Source organism: Tyto alba, unplaced genomic scaffold (assembly GCF_018691265.1).
Source record: "Tyto alba isolate M040663 unplaced genomic scaffold, T.alba_DEE_v4.0 Super-Scaffold_2, whole genome shotgun sequence".
Taxonomy (NCBI): Eukaryota; Metazoa; Chordata; class Aves; order Strigiformes; family Tytonidae; genus Tyto; species Tyto alba.
The window spans coordinates 84093890-84106794 of NW_024881282.1; the positions used below are offsets into that span (position 1 = coordinate 84093890).

The 12905-nt window shown below is 42.2% G+C and overlaps 1 long non-coding RNA gene across 1 annotated transcript; it reads left to right on the forward strand.

Annotated features, from left to right (window-relative positions):
* Window positions 1–203: 203 nt before the first annotated feature.
* LOC116959929 lies at window positions 204–12646 on the forward strand. Its single transcript, XR_004406088.2, has 3 exons — window positions 204–327; window positions 1567–1638; window positions 12492–12646. It is a non-coding gene; the product is annotated as an uncharacterized LOC116959929 (long non-coding RNA).
* The last annotated feature ends 259 nt before the right edge of the window (window positions 12647–12905 follow it).

Consider the following 12905-nt stretch of genomic DNA (forward strand, 5'->3'; position numbering starts at 1 on the left):
TGCCATCTCCTGGAAGAGAGTCTTGGTTTTTGAGCTGCTGTCTAGAAAATATTTTGATATTTGGGATGTTCATGGGAATACTGAGCCAAAGAGTCAGCATAGCAAAGGGTCTTTGCTTTGCCACCTCACAGTTAAAATTCTTGCTGGGAATTTGGGAGGTGAAGGAGAGAGTGACCAAAAAGCCTTTTTCTGTTTGTGTTCAGGGCGTGTTTGTGTTTAACATAGGTTTTAACCCTGACATTCAGGAGGAAAAGAGGATTCTATCCAAAGACCCTGAGGAGATGGAGCTGCTTCTCTGGAAGCCTGGGTGAGGAGCTTCCAAGAGAGGTGAGTTTGCAGACATGTCCCCGTGTGCAGCATCTTCAACAAGCTTGGCCTAACATGACTTTCTGCTCTGTGTGTGGTTTTTTTGGGGGGGTCTATTTTCCATTCCTTCTCTGGAGTGCCCTGATCTCTTTCTGTCTGTTGGAGGCAAGGCAGCTTCTGGAATCACTCCCTGCCATACAAAAGTCTCAAAACAAAATACAATGTCACCTAATTGTAAGAGCTGAAATTATTTATGGACCTGGCCTTTGGAGTCAGAACCTCAAACTTCTTTAATTACATTTGGGGATTTGTGCACAGGATACCATGGTAATGAGAATAATATTTGGAATTCAAGTCTTGTCTACTGTGCTTTAGCAGCTGGAATGGGCAAGCAGCTGATTATGACCATAACAGAAATCATGCCAAAACCTTACATACGCACAGTTTGGAGTGTTGGCTTTTTAATCAGACATATAAAACTATTGTTATCTTTCTTAAGCCCTGATGGAAACAAAATTTGGAAGGAAAGCTCCTGTTAAATATTCAGTGTCCCTGTGCAATCCGAATCTTTACCTATAAAACAGACTTTCAGAAAAAAGTCTTCACCAAAGGAGGAAAGACTAGAATATAAATGATTTACTTGATACTGCTATCTGGGGCATTAATATACATCCACCAAGAAACAAAAACTGAAAATGCAAATTATTTCCACTATAGATCCATACCAACATTGCTGGAATTAGGCTGAATCTGCTGTTGTTTGATTCAGACTTTATAAAATAAGACCTCTGGAAACAACTTAAAAGTTTAAGGTGATTTGTTTCTCAAAGGAAACCATCCAGATTCATTAGTAGACCATGGCAATTGTCAGCACACTAGTGTTACAGCAGCACTGATGGTATCTGGGGACAGTTGTTTCTTTTCAAACTTACCTCTAAGGACCCACCAAGGCACAGCCACACTCTCATTTCAGACCCTAGACTGGTGTTGCAATTGTTCCAGGAGGAACAGGAGGTCTGGAGGTTCCTGAAGACATCTCATAGCTGGTCTGCTCTTAAAACACAAAGGGCCAGATTTCCCAAGGAGGGTGAAAGACTTCCAAAGATAATGGAAGTGTTTGAAGAAGTGATCGATCCTCCAGCTGATGAATACTGAACTGGGCGGGAAGGGGGATGGAAAAGGTGGCTTGTAGACCTACATTCATCATGCTTCCAGTATGACTTTGGGCAAGTTTTCATTTGCTGTTTCTTTTCTTTCCAGTGGCCCTTCCCGTTAATACATCAACACTGAAGCAGTGATGGTTTCTTTCCTGCATTGAAGGTGTATGAATGGGTAGGTATATGCAGAGATGATTTCCTCCACATAATTTTTTAGCTGGCCAGATGCAAGGCAGCTCTAGTACTGGTAGTATATCATCAAATTAGTGCATAACTACTCAAGCTAATATATACAACTCACAGGACTCTCTGTAGGATGATGTAAGACTTGGGAACAGACACAGTTCACAATCAGCCAGATTGTAGCACAAGTCTATCAGCCACAGCCACGTGGGATTCATCTGAGAAAATAAACTGGTTGTCTAGTCTTTCTTTGGCACCACAGGGAAATTGGCACATTCAAGGCATGATTCATCTTGCCCTAAAGCTGATATCTAAAATAGGTCAGCTGAGCGTGCTGTAAAAGTGCCTGTTTCTCTTCACGGTTACAAAGGATGGGAGGCTCAGTAAGACACAGATGTCTCCAGTGTGGATGTTTTGAATTAGGCAAGACGAATCCTGTCTATGCTGTGTTTTTAAAAAAATGCCTTGTGTGGTGGATACTCAGGTCTCAAATTGGAAGTACAAGTCCAATTAAAAAGTACAGTGTCCTCAAGGGCCCTCAAAGAAATGTGTTCATGCTGAGCTCAAGTCTGACCCAAAGCCCTGACGTATCTTTTCCTAATATTTAGTGACTGTAAGTTGCCAGACACTTCAGTGTTTGGTCTTCTCTATAGCTTTTGTTTACTGACTGAATTCAAAGATTTAATGGATAGTTGTAGATATTTCTCCCATAACTTTAAAATGATTGGGATCAGGTAGCATACACAGTTCTCCTTTCCTCCACGAAGGGCTATAGGACTTGTAACAATGAGAATATGATTTTGCTACAAATTGCTATTTTCTTCCTTTTATTTTTTCCTTTGTCTTGTATCAATCCATAATACTGTGATTGCGCCACAGCTAAGAGGAGAAGATTTTTTGAGTAGTTTAGTACATCTTGAACTTAGATTTCTAATCAATTTCCACTAACAGCTCTGGAAACCAATATAACAAGCCAGGACTATTCTGTCTCTTTCTCTTTCTTATATTTGAAAAAATAAATCTGAGCAGCAACATAAGTGAGTCTTGTATAATTACTCTTCCATTTGTATTTCTAGACTTGTCAATCTGGCAAGTATCATAGAGTGGGATTAAAAGCTTTCTCCTTTTCTCTCAATCAGAGATTTCATTTGCTTCTGTGTTTTACAGTAAATATAATCACTTCAGCAGGAGATGGTTTTGTTCTCCGCGGTGGTGTCTTCCTAGTCAAGGGAGTTCTTTTTAGCAGCCCGGATAGGAAGTCAGTTGACACAAGCCTCCGGTGTGGAGTGTCTTTACAGCCATAGGCAGAGTGCTTGGGGCTGGAGTCCCCGTGGGGCACCTAGAAATGTGTATCCCCAGCAGGCAACCCAAGGACCTCTACTCCTCATTTGCTAGTTGGGGTTTAGGGACTACAAACAAGGGTCAGACTCAATGATCCCCCAGGTGGGAGCAGGATGATGCCATAACTCAGATGGGTGGCTGCTGGCCCCAGGGCAGATCATGCAGATCAACCTTAACTCCCTTTTTGTCTCAAATGTGGGGTCTCTGGGAAGCTTCTCCAACCAGGCACAGTCCACAGCCAGGGACACAGAGAGTCCTTCATCTTTTTCCCTGGGATTGGTCCCAGTTTGGCAGGAAGGGGAGGTGCTGGAGCATGGCAAGGCTTGGCTATGGGATGGAGAAGGTTCTGCTTGGTGGTGGCTCGGATTGAGGGCCCACCAGTGAGGATGGTGAATAGTTTGGTGCGCTGTAGAGGAGAAGAATATAGGAATTTTTGGTTAAAGAAGAATTATACTTTGGGCACTTAGATATCTCTAAGTTTAGACAGCAGCAGAGCGGGGAGTTTTAAATATTACTTTCTGTGCATTTAAGCACCTGAATTCCACTGGCACCTCATTTAATTTGTCTATGTCCTTTTTTTCACCCTGACTTGCAGGCTCTGTGCCTCGATTTCCAACACATAAACACAATACAAAATACAATAAAAAGAAATTGGAAACACTTTGGTTAAGCCTTGATGACAGCTGGTATGTAAATGCAAAGACTTATACTGTCTCTCTATACAGAGAAACCCTTACTGCTTCACTGTTTTTAACTTTTGCATGGTCAGACCCACAGATGCACCAATATTTCGGTGCTTCCACTGATTGCTCTGTTTCCCAGTTCTGTATATGAGTTCGAAAGTTGTCAAGTTTCATGCAGTATAAGCCCTTTGCCAATCCTTCATTAAACAAAAAGCAAACCTGTCCCTAAGCCTCAAGGATGTATTTTTTTTTTTCCCCATGTCTTTCCCAGCATGTTTAATCACTTTACAAGGACAAACTGTAAATTTTTTACCTACTGACTTTGCTAAAGTCAGCCTAAGAGTTGATATTTCTATTCTTTCCTTTGTCACTGCTAATAAATATTCTGTGGTGGGGCCTGAGCTGACAGTTCTGATGATGAGATGGGGTGGAACAGAAATACTTGATCTTCTGTGGCTGTGCTGACAGCTGGTGTGGATTGGCATGGCTCCAGTGGAGATCTGGCCCCTGGTCCTGAATTCGTACAGGGAATCCGTCTGCGAAGGCAGAAGCCATTTTACAGCCTGCGTTTAACCTTAGCCTGACGGGTTTTAATAGCTGATATCAGGGCCCTGGTGCATCCTACAAGGTATTGAGGAAACTCATAATTAAGAGCAACCCTGCTGCATAAAGCTCTTGATTTAAGTGGAAAAGAGAGAAAATGGACAGGCGAGGGTGCAAGGCATGGAAAAGCAAACTGTCTCTCAAAGCAGGTGAGGTTTTTAGTTGTTATGCTGCTGGTATTCGAAGGAGAAAAGCTGCAAAAGTGGGGACCTCGGGAGCCCTCGTCTCCTGAAAAGCAAGGGGAGGCTGCTGAGCCAGCCCGAGAGCGACAGCGGCAGCGAGCATCCCGCCCGGCGAGGCGTGCAAGCTGTTGCACAGCCCCGCACCAGCCAAGAGCAGAGCGAGCCAAGGCGCCAGCCCGGGAGCCAAGCGGCAATCCAGCTGCCGCTCTCGGGGAGGGGAGGACGGACTCGGCGGCTTCGCCGAGCTTGGCACCGGAGCCCAGCAGCCCGGCCAACCGTGCCCCTCGAGTGCGCGCGGCGGTAGGCAGCGCTTCTGAAGCAGATAGATAAAGAGGTTGTAGGGGGACCGCTTTCCACACAGCAATTAACAGGAAGAGACGGCACCGAGCGAATATTTCAATTGCATATACAGGAGGTGCCAATATGCTTTGCCGTTCTGCGATTGTGTTCTGGGGGTGCCAGCAGGGCTGTTACAGTGAAGGGTCTGTTCAGTTGGCATTTCCACTGTAAACCTAATTTTTGAAAGGGGTTATAATTCGGCCATTTTTAATTAACGAGGGGATTAAGCTTGGCACACGGGTACTCAAGGACTGTTTGTTGCTAGTTTAATTTATTTTTTTAATCCAATCTGTTAGGCCCATCTCAAATAATATTCTTTGTTTCCACTTTCTGGTGTTGTCTTTAAATACCTCTGTGCATACATGTGTGCCTGTATCTATGTATAAGAGAAATTAAATTTATCAAGGTGAGCTGCATTGGAGTAGGTGAGCAGGTTGTTGAAAGATCCCGCATTCCCAAGGCCACTGTAACTCATACCAGCTATGTGCTGAAACAGGGCATGCAAAAGCAGTCACAATTTCTTTTCTGAATCTCAGAGCAGAATTTTGTCCACTTGGGACTTGCAGAAAGTTTTCGTTAGACTTAGGCATCATTCTTATATGCAATATTTTGATAAGTAAATATTAGTAGCTCACAGCTTTAGAAAGAATCAGGCAGCTTCCTAGTAAGTCACTATTAGAATATATAGAACCATGTAAATAATGTGACACTGTAAATACTTACCTATCATAGACTATATTATCCTAAAACCCCAAAGTTTCAGGGCCATAAACCTGTCAGTGTTCCTTATGCAGTCTTCCCTTATACAAGTTTCCATTTTTTTGTCTTAGCATCATGTTTAAAAGCAAGCTTTCAAAAGAGCACGTACAATTTGTAACAGGTATTTACACTAACAGACTTATAGTGCTGGAAAGAATGAAAGAATAACAGTTATGCCAGTGGCGCTCTTGAGAGCTGCTGTTTTCTTGACTTGTTTTAAAAATCTGTTTAAAATCTGCTTTTAATGATGAAGAATCCACCTTGTCAAAAAAATTTATTCTACTTCTCTACTATCCCAACCACTGGAAAATTTTTCCTCATGTCTAAACTGAATCTCCCTCTTCTTAATTTAATCCCATTAAATATTGTCCTAGATGCCCCAGATATGGAAAACAGATTGTCCTTTGCTTTTTTTGCAGCATCCTTTTCATGTGCCATAAGGCTGTTGCCTTGTCTCTTGGTAGTTCTTGCTTCTTTGGGCTTTCCAGCATTCCCAACACACTGTATTTTCAAGGCCTCTGAAAATTTCACTATTTTATCTCTTATCTCTTTCTAACTGGTCCAGCCTTTCTGGGAGTGCTGAAGATTTTTGGTGGTGTTTCAGTAGTTGTTGCCACTGCCCCTTCGAGCTCAGCAATACTGCTCCTCTCAGGCCCTCTGCTCTTTCTTTTCATGGATGTTTTTCTTAACCATCATCTACAGATGACCACTATACATAGAGTATGCTGTCACGTCCTGCTCAGAAGAGAGAGGCAAGTGACTTAGATTTGTAAAGCCCCAACAGAGTGGACAACGGTGAGACAAGTCTCAAAGTCCAGATGTTTATTAATTAGATACATGATAATTGGACAAGTATATAACAAATTATGTCAAGAGATATAGTACGCCTTGTGTTACCTAATGATAATAAGGAAAAAGGAGAAAAGAAAAGAAAAAAAAGAAAGAAAAGAAAAGAAAAGAAAAGAAAAGAAAAGAAAAGAAAAGAAAAGAAAAGAAAAGAAAAGAAAAGAAAAGAAAAGAAAAGAAAAGAAAAGAAAAGAAAAGAAAAGAAAAGAAAAGAAAAGAAAAGAAAAGAAAAGAAAAGAAAAGAAAAGAAAAGAAAAGAAAAGAAAAGAAAAGAAAAGAAAAGAAAGAAAAGAAAAAAAAGAAAGAAGAGAGAGAGGTAGAAACAGAGATCACTGGTCTGTGTTCCTATGTTGGTCCTGTCCAAGTTCATCAGAGATGAATCTGTCCACTTCTTCACTTCCTATCCTTTGCTTGCTTCTTTTTCACTCCTCACACCTCCCCCCGCCCCCATCCCCCCCCCCCCCATACACACTTTCTTTGAGTCCATCCCTTAGGTCAATCTACCTATCTATGTATCACATATATTGAGAGGGGTAGGGAGCTTCATGGGATAATATAACTAGCATGAACTCGTTAATCTTCATTAGCATATGCAGGGGTGTCAACTTTAATATGCATTTTGTGGATAATGAGCAAAGGTCATTCACTGGACAGATGGCCCTTGAAACTTTACAAGATGCACCAGAGCAGAACCATCCTGCCTCCACAGGGCTCCGTCCCCCAGCTGCATCCCGTGCTATTTAGGCAGCCTTATCAACTCCAGCCTCCACATTATCCACCCCGTGACTAGAGTTTCATTACTTGAGAGTGTTTGAGACATTGCTTGGCTTGGAGTCCCTGTGCTCTTCTCCCATCCCTTATCTTTACCAAGTCTTGTTTCTCATCCTTCTTTTCAGGGAGCTGCAAGTTGTCTCTCATGTATGCAACTTGGACTCACCAGGAAGAATGGCAGCATCTCTGTTTTGGTACAAGTGCTTCATAATCCTGTTGGAAAACACCCAACTGGAAGGATCTTCAAATGGCCGTATTTGAACCCTTGAACTGGTGATGAGTGGGTCCTCAGTCACTCATGAGACTAGAGCTCTGTGGTGATCAGAGGGATAAGAGTGAAGTGTAGATCCCTCGGGCTCTATATTGAACTAGCAGAAAGCTTGCCTGCCATGCAAACCACTTGTGCAGTTGACAGGGTCTGTTCTTCACAGCAGAGGCATCCCTTGGCCTCACCAAAAGACATCCTGGATCAGCAAGTCTAGAGCTTTGTCCCAGCTTTGGCCACAGTCTCTGGGCAGCTTCAGGAGTTGCTGAGCTGGTTTGATAATCGCCATTAACTATTTCCATCTGTCTGTGGTGATGACTGTCAGTTTGCTGGCCAGTGCCCATCCCAGCTGATACCTGTCTTCATCCTATGGCTGCTCTCCCATTTTGGGGGATGGGCAAAATGGAAATCTGCAATATAAAGCAGATGGGTAACAAAGGATGAGCTGTCTTAGTTCTAGAACTCAGGGTGGGATTCAGCCTGAAGTGACACCTACATGAAGTCTCCATGTATATGTGTAAGTCTTTAAGCTCCTGTTATTTACAGTGGAGATGCAGTCAATCTAGAGAGCATCACAGCAGACCAGACAGGGATTGATTTGTTTGACCAAAAGCAGGTGTCAGTCCAGAAGAGCAGAGGACTTCCTTAGGTCTCATATCTGCCAGCCTACATGCCCCAAGCTCAACTTTCAGCGGAGCTGACTTGCTTTGTGGGCTCTGGTGGCTTTGTTGGGATCTCAGGCACCAAAATCCCACAATGTTATTTAAACCCAGTGCCTCAGAGCTGAACTCTGACATTGACCCACCACCTCATTTGTTTTTCAAATTAAACACTCCAAATGTGTGTGACTCAGAGGATGCTTTGATTAAATCCACAGCGAAAACATTTTAGGTACAACATAGATGCTACATAGATTTATAGTGATTTTTATAGCCCTGCTTTCCCTGCAGCCCCTCTACCTTGACATGCAACCAGGCGTGTTTCCAGACTCAGCTTTTGGCCAGCTGTTGGGCTGCAGTACAAATCAAAAACTGTAGAGGTTGATGAAGAAATCTGTGCATTTTGCTCAAGTCCCTGCACCACCCCTGGCCACACTGCAGGCAGCACTCTTTGAGGGCTTAGTTTAACTGGTGTCTCCCAAAGTAAGAAAGGGGGGTTTGTGTGAGCAATGAAGTCACCACAGCAACTACGATTACTTTTGGCAATGCACACTCCTCCTGGACTCATTTTACTCAATTCAGAAGTGACACAACACCCAGAAGGCCAGAGGACTGTTCAATAAATATCGGCTGCCTTCTGCTCTCTGGGTGGAAAAACTCCTTAGGAGGCTTTGGTTCCCCTCTCCTGGGGACAACTGGGTGGGAAGTGAAGGGCAAGAACATGTCCCTTCCTGGGAGGGCTGAGGGCTATTCCAGGTTTGGGGACTTGAGGAAGGGAATTTTCACAGGAAGCATGGAAACTGACGTGGGCTGGGGGCTGTTTGTCCCCTACAAATTGCTTTGCTGGGAGTTGCGAGTATGTTGTTTAAAGGGGTGCAGCAATCACTATTCTCCAGTTCCATGGTAGTGCTGGCTGCTCCTGGGGTATGTATATTTGCCAGTTGAAATTTTTATGTAATTTCCTTGACAGGAGCAGTGAGTGACACATGTTCCCTTGGAAGATATTTCCATGTTTTTACTATTCTTCAGGCTTCTGTGACATTTCTTAAATCCAGTTGTTGGAGTCTCAGGTTCAACCATCTATACTGCGCTGGACCATGTCCCAGCAGGGATAATTTGGCCCTTCAGCAGTGAATACACTGACTTCTGCACCTCACCATATGCACAGTTTAGCGGTGGGTTTCTCATGTAAAATCTTAAAGCCCACAGTGGAAACCTTCATCACTGGGTGCTCAGTGGCACCAGCTCCAGCATAATTTTTCATTCCTGTAAATTCCAACAGTGGCTTTAAAAATTAAGATTAAAAAGAAAACCAAAACTGCTTTTGCCTTCTTTTTAGGTAGAGGTACATACAGGATTGAAATTTTCAAGCTTTCAGTGATACATAAAATACATGCATACAACTCCAGGACCGACGACTATTAGGAAGTCTTTCTACGAGTTCCTTGGTAAAATCATGGTAAAATTGTCAAGCAGCAAACAAAAGCTATATAAAACCAGCTGCTCTTCTGAGTGTGTTAACACTGCTTGCACTTATCTGGCCTAAGTATTGACACATCTTTTCAAAATCTCTGGTCAGCTGTGAGAATTTACACAAAGCAACTCTTGCTGTCCCTGGAATGTAGAGGTCTCTGATGACCCTTGCTGAGAGTGAGGCATGTTGATGGACAGACTATGGAGACCACTCCATCCACCATCTTCATCAATGAAAAGAGAGGAGAAGCCACTTTTTTACCTTTTGTTTGGTTTGGTTTGGTTTTGTTTTTTTCTTCCTTCCCCAGCCTGAAGGTGCGTGTACACAAATGGTTTGATTTTCTGGTTGCCCCTGAGCCCTCTGCACTGTGTACATGGGTGTAGGTTCATTCTGCTGATTTCAACTAGCTTGTTCTCCCCAGAGTACATCTCTGAGGGTAGCTTGTTCCAGGGACCTCTTCTCACCTTATCTCTTGACCCCAGCAAGGCTGAGCCTCTTTGCCCTCATACCCTTCTATACCCCATCCCAAGGTAGGCACCGCATATTTTCAGTAAACTGGGATGCGGTTAAATTAAGATCTTTCTATTTCTGGGCAAAGGAAGAGGGACTGTCAGCAGGTACCTGAGATCTGTCACCAGCCATTATGAAAAGAGAGAAACCTATCTTATTTATTGTTATTGTTGTTGATGTTATTACACTAAGAACCCACTGAGGTCCTCTTATTATGCTGTTAAAGTCAATGTTTTCCCTGTGGACAACATGCTTCAACCGGGGAAAGTTAAAGATTTTTTGATAAAGATATGCTGATAATGTTGCTAATTAGTTTCTCATCTTTAAAAATATGGCTGCAGGCAAGTGGAGCGATTTCTTTGTTGTAGGACATTGTAGGCTGAAATGTATAGATGCTTGATTTCCTCTGCAGGGATCTCACAATATGCTAATTTGTCCTTGCAGCAGTGTTCATTTTTTTAGGTCTTTGCCACTCTATTTTGCAAATCCATTATGTCAAAATATGATCAGTCATATGTGCACAAGATGCAGGCCTCCATGAACATATATAGATATGTATGTGTGTGTGTGCATGTTCACACATACATCTATATTAAAAAAAATAATTCCACAGATATGTGTGTATGCATATATACTCACATATATATTTATACTGTTTTATATTATTTAATGAAATTAAATGTTTAATTAAATTAAATGTTATTTTTTTATAATTATCTGTAATATGTGCATACACATACACATGAAATTTTACATCTATTTAGGAACTCAACATGTGAATGGCTAATTGAACTCATAGGGCTTAGCTCTTCTAGGGAACATTTCACACTCATTTCACTTAAAATGTATAGTTTATAGTCTCTATTCAACACATACAGTTTTCAAGCTTAAGTTGTATGCTTGCGTATGCATTTTCCTAACACTTCCATCTGAACTCTCATTATAATTTACTTTCTATAGCTATCATCTGTCATTTTTAAAAGTTGCATAATAATGTGGTTAGTTCATATAGAAAATTATATTTGCTCTAAATTTGGCTATGATTGTGACATAGCTGTTAATATTTTTGTAAACTTGACACCCACAAGCTGAAAAGACAGGTGGCAAGTTTATTTTTTAAACTTCTCTTTCAGTCACCTCCCCTCACATTCACTGGACTTTCTATGTTCATTTCCAGCAAAATTTCACTGAGGCAAAGGAGAAATGCTGAGTTTTTTACCCATTTGGATTAAAACAACCCTGCAATTATTGTCCAATAACAGTTTTTTCCCTCTCTCCTTCTGTGTCCTGGAGCAAAGTACCATAAGGGGCTCACAGTGTTGCATTTTCACATAGCTGAAAAATGAGAATGTGTTGTCCCAAGTGGTGTTTTGTGGCTCAATAAGCTGCCAGGAGCTAGAAGCTAAATGTCCCAAACACAGAGTTTTGTGGCAAAAACTGTATTCCTCTTGAAATGGCTGAACCAGATGGTTTCCTTCTCCATCTTTTTGAATTTTGAAAATGATATTTGGAAAAAAAGTAGTTTCTATTGATTGAAAACCTGTTTTTAGAGCATTTTCAAGAACACATTTGGGAAAAGCAGCTATGACATCTTTCATTAAAAACAACCCTGACAACTATTTTGGCAACTTTTAAAAAATCCAGTTTGTTTCATTTTCTTTCTCTGTACAGCTCTTGCCTTGGTTACTCTCCTGAAGAGTCAGCTGTGGCAGAAGGAACAATTTTGCATATCTTTTCCTTCTTGTTATCCCCAAAACTTATAAAACGATTGTGAATCGCACTGAGGAAGTTTCTCAGTTTTCAGTAATGGGGCCAAACCAAATAATAACTCTAAATGACATTCTTTCTAGGTCTGTCCTAAGCAAGAACAAACAAGCTTTCCTAACTAGACCGGTTCAGTCCCTGCTCAAAAATAGCTGGGATCTCACAGAAGCTCTTTTATCATCCCAGTGGTATTGCTTCTATTTGGAGTCTTAAAATTTCATAAGACAGCGGAAAATTAGGAAATCTCATAAAAGGAAATCTGAAACTCTTGTGAGCTTTGGGGGAGGCTCTCTCTTCTGCTTTTTTTTTTTAATTTCCTTTTCTGATTCCAAAGTATTTACTGGAATCTACTCAAAACTGCAAACTATTGTTTTACCTGTTGCTGCTCTTTTCAGGGAGAAAACTATCCCCCTCAAGCTCATGGGCTTGTGCAAGGAATGGTGGGAGGGTGTGTGAGCAGGGATTTAGAGACGGGGGGTAATTTCTGTGGGGCCAGAGTGAGTTCAGAAAAGGTTGGCTGTGACCTAGAGCAGTTGCCAGATCATTTGTCACAGATGTACAGGGAGTTGGTGGTGACATTTTTCATCTGTCAGGAAACACACAATCCCAAATGTCACAGGTCACTTTTTTTTTTTTTTTTTCCTTCTAGATGTTCCCTGTTTGCTGTTGTAATGGCTGGGGGTAATGAAACTCTTGTGCTGTACACACCTCCCCTCTGACCCAAGATGAACCCAAATTAGGAGCTGTGAAGGCCAGGCAAGTCCCATACACACATTGCTCACACCACGCTGGCTTGGGTTGGTGGTGCCCGGGAGCCCCAGGCAACCTTCTGGAGACCACCACAGGCCTGTCCTGGGCTACATGGGCAAGAGCTGCCTTTAGCTTTTTCTTCTGTTTCTTCCCTCAGCATGCACAGAGAATCAGGTTTTCCCTCAGTCCTTCGGTTCTCACAATTTCTGCACCCAATGAAAATGGTGTGGTTACCCTGAATAAATGCACATTCAGCTAAAATAACCTGTCTTCACAGGGAGTTGCTTTTTTCCAGAGCCTGAGGCTCCCTGAA